The sequence below is a fragment of the Lissotriton vulgaris genome, chromosome 7 (genome assembly GCF_964263255.1).
Source record: "Lissotriton vulgaris chromosome 7, aLisVul1.2, whole genome shotgun sequence".
Lineage (NCBI taxonomy): Eukaryota > Metazoa > Chordata > Amphibia > Caudata > Salamandridae > Lissotriton > Lissotriton vulgaris.
The window spans coordinates 354,244,192-354,256,592 of NC_141695.1; the positions used below are offsets into that span (position 1 = coordinate 354,244,192).

The following is a 12,401-nucleotide window of genomic DNA, read 5'->3' on the forward strand; positions in this document are numbered from 1 at the left end:
AGTGGTGGTGATATCCTTACTCGGCCACAAGAGATAGTTGAGGAATTCGCCTCATTTTATAGATCTCTATACTCCCCAGGCAGTCAGGTAGATACGATAGCGATGTCTAAATTTCTGGATGAAGTTCATCTTCCACGGCTTTCCGATGATGGTAGGGCTCTACTTGAGGGAACTATCACGAAGGAGGAAATTTCTTCAGCTATATCTGCCTTACCGTGCCATAAAGCCCCGGGAGATGATGGTTTCCCTCCTGAATTTTTTTAATGGACTGGTCAGAGTATGCTTGATGCTGCCTTTGAGGAAGCCGTGGAGGTGTCTTCTCTTGGTTCTATCTCTAACAAAGCCATCATAGGAGTCTTGCCAAAACCTGGCAAGGATCCTCTATTGCGTAGTAGTTATCGTCCTATATCTCTTTTAAATGCTGATGTTAAGGTCCTTGCCAGCATTCTAGCATCATGACTCCGCAAGGTTCTGCCTTCCTTAATCCATAACTCCCAAGTAGGTTTTGTTCCCGGTCGCTCCTCCCGCAAACATTTACGTACTCTCTCCAATACCCTATGGCCGCTAAACATCTTGCAGATGATGCCCTCCTTCTTTCTTTAGATGCTGAAAAAGCATTTGACCATATTGAGTGGAAATACCTTTTTACCATAATGCAGAAATTTGGATTAGGTGATAAGCTCATAGCCAAAGTTCGACTACTTTATGATAGCCCGTCTGCCCAAGTTAATTGTGGAGGTTTTCTCTCTACTTCATTTCCTATTCGACGGGGTACCCGTCAAGGTTGTCCACTCTCCCCTCTTCTTTTTCTTTTGGCTATGGAACCTCTGGCTGCTGCAATTCGTCAATCGGCTGCTGTGGTGGGTGTTCCTCTTCCAATTGGTCATTCAAAAATTTATTTATATGCGGACGATATTCTTCTTACACTTACTAACCTTTCCCGATCTCTCCCTGCTCTCCTCCCTGTCATTGATGATTTTTCTTCTTTTTCTGGCTATAAGATAAACTGGGACAAGAGCGAAGCTTTGCCTATGTCCCTTGGTACTACAAAGGATGCAATCTATGGTTTTCCATTTCACTGGCAGCCTTATCGGCTTAAATACTCAGGAACACTCCTCAATAGGGGATTGGATAACGTTGTCACGGACAATTTAACTCCCTTGATTACGCAAATGCAAAGGGACTTCGATAAATGGAAGGTCTTGGGTTTATCCCTTTGGGGACGGGTTCAGGCGATTAAGATGGTCACCTTACCACATTTTCTTTATGTGTTAGGTATGCTCCCTTCGACTATTCCTCTGGCTACTCTTCGGTCCATTGATTCAAAAATTTAATTTTTTATATGGGGTACAGCTAAACCGCGTCTCACCTTTGTTAAATTAAAATCCCACCAATTGCAGGGAGGTTTGGGTCTTCCCTCTATCGAGCACTACTCCCTTGCCCTACATCTTTCCCGTCTTTCTTTCTTTTTACCTGAATCTAAGGACATCCCTCAATGGGTGCCACTTGAACGCCATTTATTTGCCTCTGGTCCTGGTTTATCCCTTTTATATGGCAAGGGTTGCAGTTCTCTTGACCCCAAAAATCCTATCTTATCTGCCATGTTTAAGTCTTGGCAAAGAAGTCACCGTCTAACTCGCGGCTTCATTTTAATGCTCCTATATGGTCTAATTCGGCTATTCGGGTTCGAGGTCGAACTGTATCCTGGCCTCTATGGCAGGAAGCTGGTATTAATTCCCTGGAACAACTGTTCCATGGTGACAATTTTAAATCCTTTTCCCAATTAAGTGAGGAATTTCATCTACCGCTCCCACAATCCTGTAAATACTTTTATCTTAAGCAAGCTCTCACAAAACATTTAAGTTCCCCACCTGAGTTGTTGTCCGTCTCTTCTATTTTATCTTATCTGAATTGATGGGGAACTTTTAAGGGTGTCACTTCTGGTCTTTATAAGACTTTCCTGCTCCCTCTATTTTCGCAACCCCTTTCGAAAGCTCTTCAATTGAAATGGCAAACACGCCTATCTGTGACTTGCTCTGACACTCACTGGGATCTCATTTGGAAGGATTACATAAGGGTGTTCGAGAAGCTCGCCTTAAATTTTGTATTTTTAAAATTCTCCACGAATGGCACTGGTCTCCGGTCAAATTACATCATGCTAAGTTACTTTCGCATTCCTTGTGTTCGAGATGTTCTGCTTCCGGCTGTGATATAAAGCACATTATATGTGCGTGTCCTCGTACCAGATCATTTTGGGTTTTTGTACGAAACACTTTGGCTCATTCTATGTCATTGCCCTTACCCTTTACCTCTGCAAACATATTTTTACATGACTTTCGTGGCCTTTCCAAGTTTACTAAACCACAGACTCGTCTCCTCCATACTGCTTTAGCCACGGCAAAAATTTGTATATTGCATCATTGGAAGTCTTCCTTACCTCCTTCTCAGGAGGAGTGGTTGGTGGCAATGATACAAACAGCTTCTTATGAACGTATAATCTATAGTCTACAGGATCAAGCTTCCATTTTTCTTCAAGTATGGTCCCCATTCCTGGAAATCACAGTGGATAATGACTCTGTCTCTTCTTCTTCTACGACTACTCTTCCTTCTTAATTTCACCTTCCTTGTACCATGCTTACTTTCTTTTCCTTCTCTCTTTTCCGCTTATTATCATTCTTCTTGCTTCCATCCCTCTTCACAACTAGTTTGTTACTCTGGGGCTCCTTTTCTTTTTCTTTCTCTTTCTTTTTCTCCTTCCTTTCTTCTCTCTTTATTTTATTTTCTCTATTATCCTTAATTTTGCCTTATGAATACTAGAGGATGTGTTGTTTTATGCCTCCTTTGTTATATTCCATGAATGGTTTCCTCATTTATACTGTGTTCCATTTCTTCCTCTACATGTGTATCTGCATTTGTGATTTATTTGAAATTTTCTTAATAAACAATTTCAACACAAAAAAAACCTCAACACTGGGCAGACTTCTATATTTGTACTGAACAAACATGCTGTGTTAAAGGAGTATTCATTATTTGTAAAAAAAAATAAGCGAAAGCAAATATGGAGGCTTACAAAACTGATGTAAAAGGGAGATGGGCTGTCGGAAACTTCCGCATAGATGGTAGACTATTAGTGATTGCAGGATACTATGGACCTAATGTTCATGACCCCTCAGCTCTACAGGAACTCTATGCACACTTGTTAGATACTCTGGGTCCATTATCCTTGGTGGTGATTTTAACATTCTGCTTGACCCCGCATTAGATAGGAGGCCTCCAAAAAATACATCTACCTTGCCTAAAATGAGGAGATGGCTTAAGACCTACCAAGAAGACCTAGGTTTAATAGATGTATGGAGAGATAAAGGTGAAAAAACAAACCATTTGTTTACATTTAAAAATAAAAAACTGGGCATTCCTCTAGAATTGATTACTTTGTAATTGACAAATCAATACTAGGGGAAGTTAAAAAGGTCAGATATCTACAGTCAGATCACTTCGTTGTATTATTGGAGATTGAGCTTCATAAACTCCAGACTCAGTCAAGGTGGACTCTAGACAAGGTATTACTTCTAGAGGATGAAATAATAGAGGCTCTCAGAGAGGAAACTATATCATATTTTCAACTAAATCAGGAACAGACCTCCAGTCAGATTAGATGGGAGGCCCATAAGGCGGTGCTTAGAGGTAAGATGATCAATTTAATGGCCTATAGAAATAAATTAAATAAGAAGGAAGTAAAGAGTTTAGAGGGTGAAATTCACAGGTGGGAAAAGAATGATAATGTGGAAACAACAGCTGAAAGAATCGAAACATCTAGGAGGGAACTAATTAAGGCAAACAATAACCTAGTAAACATATTGGATACTCAAATCAAGAAGACGTGGGAAGCAAGTAAGCTGGCTCATTATCGATATGGGGAGAGTTGTGGTAAGCTTTTAGCTTGGAAAACAAAGACTGACCTAAATAAAAACAAACTTTCAAGCATCCAAGAGGCAAATAGCAGTCGACCACTTACAGAGGAAGCAGATATTAAAAACGCTTTCTTTGACTTCTTCTCAGAGCGATTCTATATAAAGACGATATAAAGAATAGTGAGGCCTTAACCCAAGAATATCTTAAACAATAGGTTAAACATACTTTGTCAGAAGACCAAAAAGAAAAATTAAATGCAGAATTTACTGAATCTGAAGTTGACGAGGTAATTAAAGGTCTGAAAAGCGCTAAGGCGGCTGGGCCTGATGCCTTGCCTAATGAAATTTATAGAGTATTGAGAGGGGTGTTGGTTCCAGAACTCACCAAATTGTTCAATGACATTTTATAAGAGGACAAACACCTCCTAAATCATGGAGTGAGGCTACTATTTGTATCATATTAAAACCAGGGAAAGACCCTAAAAGCTGCGAATCCTATAGACCGATCTCCATGTTAAACTGCGACTACAAGATCTTTACGCATTTGTTGGCAAAGAGATTAGGAATGTGCGCAGGACAGTTAATTCACACAGACCAGAAAGGATTCATAAGGGGTAGACAGATTCATGAACTCACGCATGAGCTAATAGGAGCTATAGATTTAGCGAATGAGGAAAATCTCCCCCTATCGGTCGTTACCTTTGATGCCGTCAAGGCTTTTGATTGGGCTAGGTGGAGTTTTTTACATGATACATTGGAGGCCTCTAATTTAGGCAATAACTTCTCATGAGCAGTTAGAGCCATATACAGCTCCCCAACTTCATGTGTGCTGGTCAACAGGTCCCTGATGGAGAGAATATATAGAAAGAAATAGAAAGAGGTACCAGGCAGGGGTGCCCGTTATCTCCTATATTGTTCAACCTCTATATTGAGCCCCTGGCCTGTGCTTTAAGATCCAACCCATACATATCTCCTTTCAGCTGTAGGAAATGGGAAAAAAGTTGTGCTTTATGCTGACGATTTAATGATATACACAAATAATTTGACAGGCTCACTCCCCGAAATATTAGCAACACTGTAGCAGTTTGAAAGTCTATCAGGCTACCAAATCAATCAACAAAAGACTGAGATAATGTGCTGGAACACCCAGGATAACAATCCCTTAGAAAAACTGCAAATACAATACCTAGGGATCTTAATTGCGCGGGAGATTACGAAGATTGCTCAGACAAACTTTAATAAAGTCCAATCTGAGGTCAAAAAATTGTCTAATGCTTGGAGATCTCTTCCTTTATCATTTATAGGCCGCTCTAACCTGGTCAAGATGATGATTTTGCTCAAATTTACATACCTGTTTAACTCAATACCACTAGAGTTTAAAAAAGATCTGATAGATAAAATGCAGGGGGAAATTAACAGCTTTATTTGGTCCTCCAAGGGAGTGAGAATCTCATCGAAGAAGCTGCAAATGAAACAGGAACATGGAGGGATAGCCAGCCCGGACCTACTTCAATACTTTAGGGCGTTCCATTTCAAGAATATAAGAGTACTGTTTACAAAACTCAACTGCCTTCCAGTTTTTATGCAAGCAATGACAGGTCCAGAAGGGGACCACTTTCTATATAAATTTGGCCACACACAGTTTTTCAAGAAGATTAAATTAAAAATCCTGAGAGCAGCCATTAGACTGTGGGTTCAGATAAGACATCTGTGGAAGATTCCCTATTATTGTCATCACGCCCCCATTTGGGATTCGCCTGGCACGCCTGAATGCTTTAATGGATGTGCTATCAGTCCCACTGAGAGAAAACGGAATAGTGGAATGGGGACAAATATTAATTGGACCAAATCTTATCGATTGGTAGAATCTTGTAGATTTAACAAACAGGAGTTTGTCTAAATTTAAGCACTATCAGTTAGTAAGCTGGGCTAGACCCGCGCTAGGAAAAGATGGGCAAGGAAATGTAGAATTAGAGGCGAAAATCCTAGGGACATTTGAGAAGTAGCCTACTGGTACTGGGCGCTTATCAATGAAGGACGAGAGGAATTCACTTTACCTAATGAGATATGGGGGAAGGCGCTGCCGTCGCAGGATGTATCACCACTATGGCAACTATCTGCAGCTGCATGTAGGGATGTGATTAAATCTGCAACTTTGAAAAATAACTTTTTATTTACTCTGCACAGAGCATATTGGACACGCAAGAGGTTGTCGAAAATGAATAAAGGGAGAAAAAGGAGTTGCCCTAAATGCAGTGAAGAGAGATTTGACAACATCCACATGTTTTGGCAGTGCCCGCACCTTCAGTCCTACTGGGAGAATGTAGGTAAGATCCTCTCTGATGTTCTCCATCAAGAAATACAGGTAAGCGCTCAACTGATATTATTTGGGGTGAAACTAAACGATACTGGGGAATCTAGTCTTAACAGAAAGCATAGGAATTTATTATTTCTGTTGGTTTTAGCAGACAGGCGTGAGATCTGTATAAAGTGGGTTAATTCCCTTCCCCCCACAGTAGAAGAATGATTGAATTCAGTCATCAGAATAAATCAATTTGGATAAAGCGGACCATACAGCAAAAGATTGGAGTTTTGGAATAACTGGGAACAGTGCTGGGTGGAGAGAGTGTAATAAACCATGATTCGGCAACCCTTTGAGGTCCAATGATTAAGCGCATTAATAGTTTTGAGTATCGGGTACAGAGTATCAACCTGTGAAAGGAGTGGGCAAGCCGCGTAAGAGATGCCTAACAAGCCGGTAGGATACCCCCACGTAGGATATGGAATGATCCTAGTGCCGGGGAAGGGCCATGGAAGGTACAGCCAAGTTAGAAAGGCTCTCTTTAAGTGGTTACCTTGCTACATTTTTCGAAACTTTGCGTGGTGAGGTCTAGTACAAAAAAAAAAAAGACTGATTTGCACATGGCTAGGTCTGAACTGGGGTGGCGAAGTGAACTAAAGAACGATGATGGGTCAAACCCAGAGCTGTGACTGAGGGTGAGTGTCTGAAAAGTTTCAGCACTCCATCCCTCATCTACTTGTGTTTGCTTTGTTCGCCCTAAGTTGGCAGGGTATGCCCAGACGTGGGTACCTTGCTCACTTTGCCACTGGATTCAAGCTAGCCTGGCTGATGAGGGGTGAAACCCAGTAACCAGTCCTAGGATGCTTGTTTTCGGTCCAGGGAAAACCTGGCTTGACAGTTCGGGCTGGACTGTTACCATGAGGAAAAGGGTCACGACTGATTTGCATATGGCTGGGTCTGTACTGGGGTGGCAAAGTGAACTAAATAACGATGATGGATTAAACCTAGATCTGTGACACGGGTGAGTGCCTGAAAAGTTTCTGCATTCCGTACATCATCTCCTTGTGTTTGCTTAGTAAGAGTATGAGCAGATTTCCATGTAGCGGCTTAACAAGGTTCAGAAATAGGTACATTCCTTAATAGAGCTGCAGTAGCAGCTTTTTTCCTTGTTGAGCAGGTAAGGACTTTTTAGCTAGCTGTTAGCATAGGAGACTACAAGAAACTATCCAAACAGAAATATCTTGTTTAGGGGATGCCAAACCTGTTCTCACCCGATCATAGTTAACAAGGTGATCTGATTTCCTGATACTTTTAGTTTTGTCCAAGTAGAATTTTAGCACTCCTAATATCCAGAAAATGTTGCGACCTTTCAGCTGGCTTGGAGGGGTTAGAAAAGAAAATAGGTAGAGATATTCTGGTTAATGTGAAAATCTGGGACTACCTTAGGGAGGAAAATGGGATGAGTTCTCATCAGCATTCTATTGGAGTAAAACACTTTGTATGATAACACAGGGCTTGAATTTCACTTACCCTACAGGCTTTCCATGTGAGGTGCTGCAAAGAGGCTTTATGTATTGGTTGAAATGTTGAAATGGGAGATCTCATCAATTTGAAAAGGACAATATTAAGTTCCCATGGAGCAGAGGGAGTCCTAACTGGAGGGATCAACTTTGAGTCCTCATAAAACATCTTTCACCATTGGAATTCTGAAGAAAGATGTTTGTGAAGGAGATTTTTTATAGGATGTAATGGCTGCAAGACAAACTGCAGCCCTGATTTAGCTAAATGTAGAAGATGCAAGATGATTACATCTTCTTGACACACAATTGGATTTTGATTATTTTGTTTACACCATAAATAAAATCTTTTCAATTTGAAAGAATATGATCTTTTGGTGAAAGGTCCATACGTTCTTTGGGAAGGCCTAAATGTCCATACTGGAGGAATTCAGTAACATTGCTGTCAATTTCAGGGACGAGAGGTTGGGATGTAGTATTTGTCCTCCAAACTTGAACAGGAGATCTTGTCTGCATGGCAACCTCTTGTGAGGCCTCTCCGACAGATGTAGAAGATCCATGAACCAATACTGGCGAGGCCATTCTGGTGCTATTAGTATCATGCTGGTACCCGATTGATACAGAGGAGTTGGTAAAAATGCATAGAGAAATTTCACTGACCAAACTAATCAAAATGGCATTACTCTTCGACCCTGGTTTTGTGAATCTGGACACGCAGTTGTAGCATTTTATGTTTGCGTCTGCGAACAGGTCCATTTCAGGATATCCCCATTTGTGAAAGATATCTTGTAACACCTCGTCATTGAGAATCCATTCATGGTTTTCTTGGAAGTGTCGACTGAGAGAATCTGATTGCATATTTTGAATGCCGGGCAGATGAATGGCTTGTGTCATCAAGTTTCTGGCTAGTAGACATTTCTAAATGGTCTGAGCCTTGACAGGCAGAGGCAAGAGTAGGTTCCTCCCTGTTTGTTCAGGTAATGCATAGTTATCTTGGTGTCAGTCTGAAAAAGGATATAATTAGTTGTGATCGCTGGACAGAAAGATTGTAGAGCAAGGTGGACTGCTCTCCATTCCAGGATACCGACATGTTAAGTTCTGTCCAACTAACACCCTGAGTTTAATGTGAGCATATGTGAGCTCAAGGGATGCATCTGTGATTAATGTATGACTTGGTTAGGCCTGACGGAATACTATGGCCGCCATCAGATTTTTCTGCTGAGACCACCAGGGGTGAGACTGGCATGCAGCCTGGGATCAATCAATCAATCAGGACTTATAGAGCACAGCAAATCACCTGTGAGCGTCTCAAGGTACTGGAGTAGCTAGCTGCTTCATGGTGATCTGTTCATTTGAACAGGCAGGTCTTGAGTCCTTTCCTGTAGGGGAAGGTTGTTCTAAGCTTTGGCTGCTAGGTGTGAGAAGGCTAGTCCTACGCTCTTTCCTCATCGGATCAGTGGGGTGTCTGTGAGGAAGAGGGAGGCAGATCACAGGTGCCTGGTCGGCTGGTGGAAGGTCATGTATTTGTTGAGGAACGCTGATCCTTCACTGTGCAGGACTTTGTAGGTTTAGGACAATATTTTGACTTATAGATAGAGAGCCAGTGAAGCTTCTTGAGATGTGGTGTGATGTGGGTCCGTCTGGGTATATTGAGGATGATCCTTGCAGCTGAGTTTTGAATTGTCTGTAGTCTCTTCAGAAGAGTGTGGTGATTCCTACGTAAAGTGTGATCCCGTAGTCCAGCCTGCTGGTGAGGAGGGCCTGCGTGATGGTCCCTCTGAAGTTGACCTGGAGCCAACTAAAGATCTTATTGGCGTGTGGAAACAGAGACTGCGTGTACCAGTATCCTCATAGATAGCTTGCTGTACAAGATGATGCCGAGGTTACAGGCATGGTTGGTCGGTGCTGAAGATAGGCCGCGTTGAGCAGGCCAACATGCATTGTTCCATGACGAGGTGTCCTCCCAAAGTCCCAAAGATGAGGACTTCCATCTTGTCAGAGTTAAGCTTGAGACAGTTGTACTTCATTTAGTTGGGGACATTCATCATACATCTGTGGAAGTCGGCTCTGGGGGTGGAGGGGTTTTCTGACAGCGAGAGGATGAGCTGGGTGTCGTTGACATAGGAAATGATGTTGAGTATGTACGATCTGATGATGTTGACCAGGGGGGTCATGTACGTGTTGAAGAGGGTGGGCTGAGGGATGAACCTTGGGGCAAACCTCAGATGATCATCTTCAGTTCCGAGGTGAATGGTGGGGGACTTGATTCTCTGGGTTCTTCCTGTGATGTATGAGGCAATCTATTTGAGGACGTCTTCCTGGATTCCTATGTAGTGGAGTCTGTTGATCAAGATGTGATGGGAGATGGCATTGAAGGTGCCTGACGGATCCAGGAGGATGAGGGCTGTCATTTCGCTGCGGTCCAGGAGGGACCTCATGTCGTTGATGGCTGTGATCAGGGCTGAATCGTTCTGTAGTAGGCTCAGAATCTAGATAGAGAGGGGTCCAGGAGGTTGTTGCGTTCCAGGTGTTTGGTGAGTTGCTGCTTGATTGCCAGCTCGAGAACCTTCGCTGGAAAGGGGAGCAGGGAAATGGGTCTGCAGTTCTTCGGTTCTGCTGGGTTGGCGGAGGGTTTCTTCAGGTGGGGCAAGTTCCAAGTCATCAGGGAAGGAACCTGAGGTGATGAAGGTGTTCTGGACATTCTTGATCTCGTCGCCAATCATCTTGCTACAGAGGTTGAAGATGTGGGGACAGGGGTCTGTGGTCGGTCCAGAGTGCAAAGAGTTCATGATGGAGATTGTGGCTTGGGTTGGGACAGGGTCCCAAAGGGTGAGCAGGTGTTCAAGGTTAGTGTTCATAGGAGTGAGCAGGCTGGTGCTGTCGGCAGCAGTGGGTTGGGGTTTGAAGGTATCATAGATGACTGGGATCTTCTTCTTTAAGAAGTCTGCCAGGATGTCACATAGTTCTTAGGAGGAGGTGATGCTCTCTGGGGCAATAGGCTGGACAACTTCCTCACAATGGCAAAGAGCTCTTGCTGCAGTTTGTGCTGGCTTCTATGTGGTCTGCTAGGGAGTTATTCTTGGTTTCTTTCAGAAGGTGGTGGTATTGATTGAGTGCAGTCTTTAAGTCTTTAAGTCTATCGTCTATGAGCTGGTGCGGCACTTCCTTTCTAGTTGTATGCAGTTGCCTTTGGTAGATTTTAGCTCTGCAGGGAACCAGCTGGCTTTTCTGGCAGGCCCTATGGATTTGGCTGGTTTGGTTGGGGCGATTGCATTTCTACTTTCTGTGATCCCATGGGGGAAGTTCTTTGCAGCCTGGTCTGGGTTGCATGTTTTGTTTGGGAGGTGGGAGTTCACAGCGTTGTTCCACTGGTCAGCTTGTCTTCCCAGCGGTTGCAAAGTTGATTCCACTGGTCTTCCAGCCATTGCTGAAGAGGTCCTTTGTGCAACCGTGCATGAGGCACTATGAAGGTGTAAGAAGCCATCGACTCTAGCAGAGATGCAATCTGCCACCCAGATTCAGAGTGATTAATGACAGTCTCTCCTCCGAAGGACACACCCTTGCGGACTGTGCATCCAGTGTGGCCCCCTGGTAGTCCCATTTGTGTACTAGGCCTGCTGTAGACTTCTGGAAGTTGAAACAAAGATCCAGATTTGTGAGTGTTCTGCAATGGTTAGGAAGGAGTAGTTTCTGTCCTGTAACTCCAGTCCTGTAGTAGGGGTATCTCTGTTATAGTCATAATCTAGTGAATAGTATGCCCATGTGCTTGGACCCCGGAGCAATCAAAAATAATCTCTTAAGTCGTCAAAAAATGCAGACCTGCACTGACAGTTCAGAGAGAATTTAAAGACAGATAATGCAGCCTATATCCACAGGCTACACTGTCCAGTACTTCAACTAGAAATTCCACCAAAAACCCACAAACAGCACAGCCTGTCCAGTGTTCTCCAAGAGAACAACCTTCCCCTACCAGCAAAAGCCTCTGGAATGATAGAGAGAAAGGAGTGGACAGACAAGCCCCATAGGCTGCCATTATGTGGCTCAGGACAGGATACTGTGCCTTTAAGAGAACTTTCCAGAACTCTCTCAGTATCCCAAAATGCACAGCAGGTCCCTTTTACTTTCAATTCTTTTTTCCGGCTCCTGCAAGCAGGACCCTGGAGCATTGAGCTCTCCCTTTCTAGGGTTTTCTTTACAGATTTTGTCACTTTTCAAGTGTTTGAGTGCTTTCATTTGAAGTACTTTGGTGCTTTCTTCCTTGTGTGTGTATTTGAACACACTTTTATTTGTCACAATGCCTGCTCTGTTTGATAAATGACCAGAGTGTTGGAGGAAGATGGCCAAGACGGACCCACACGAGGTGTGCATCATCTGCTTTCCCTCATCTCATGTCGCGGAGGAGTGTTGCAAGTGAGGGGTTTGAACCCTCTGCTGGAAATATTGTCTGTCATAAGGTCTTTACCTTCTGCGGAATTCCTGTTTCTCTTCAAGACCAGCATTCTGAGAGTGTCCAAATCTGACTTCATTCTAGACATCCCCTCATCCACATCGGTACCAAAAAGAGTGTTACCCAAGAATGGCAGTTTCATGATTCAGTGTTGTGCATCTGGCTTCCATCTGGCTTCCATCCGGTAATATGCAGCAAAGATGATCATCTTGCACAGATGCTGT

At 43.2% G+C, this 12,401-nt stretch overlaps 1 long non-coding RNA gene across 1 annotated transcript in view; it reads left to right on the forward strand.

Moving 5' to 3' along the window:
- The window catches only part of LOC147701574 (uncharacterized), a 64,309-nt gene that overhangs the window by 21,396 nt on the left and 30,512 nt on the right, over nt 1-12,401 (forward strand). The window contains exon 2 of the long non-coding RNA XR_015297190.1: nt 6,099-6,276. This is a non-coding gene — a long non-coding RNA (uncharacterized LOC147701574). The remainder of the gene's footprint in view (nt 1-6,098; nt 6,277-12,401) is intronic.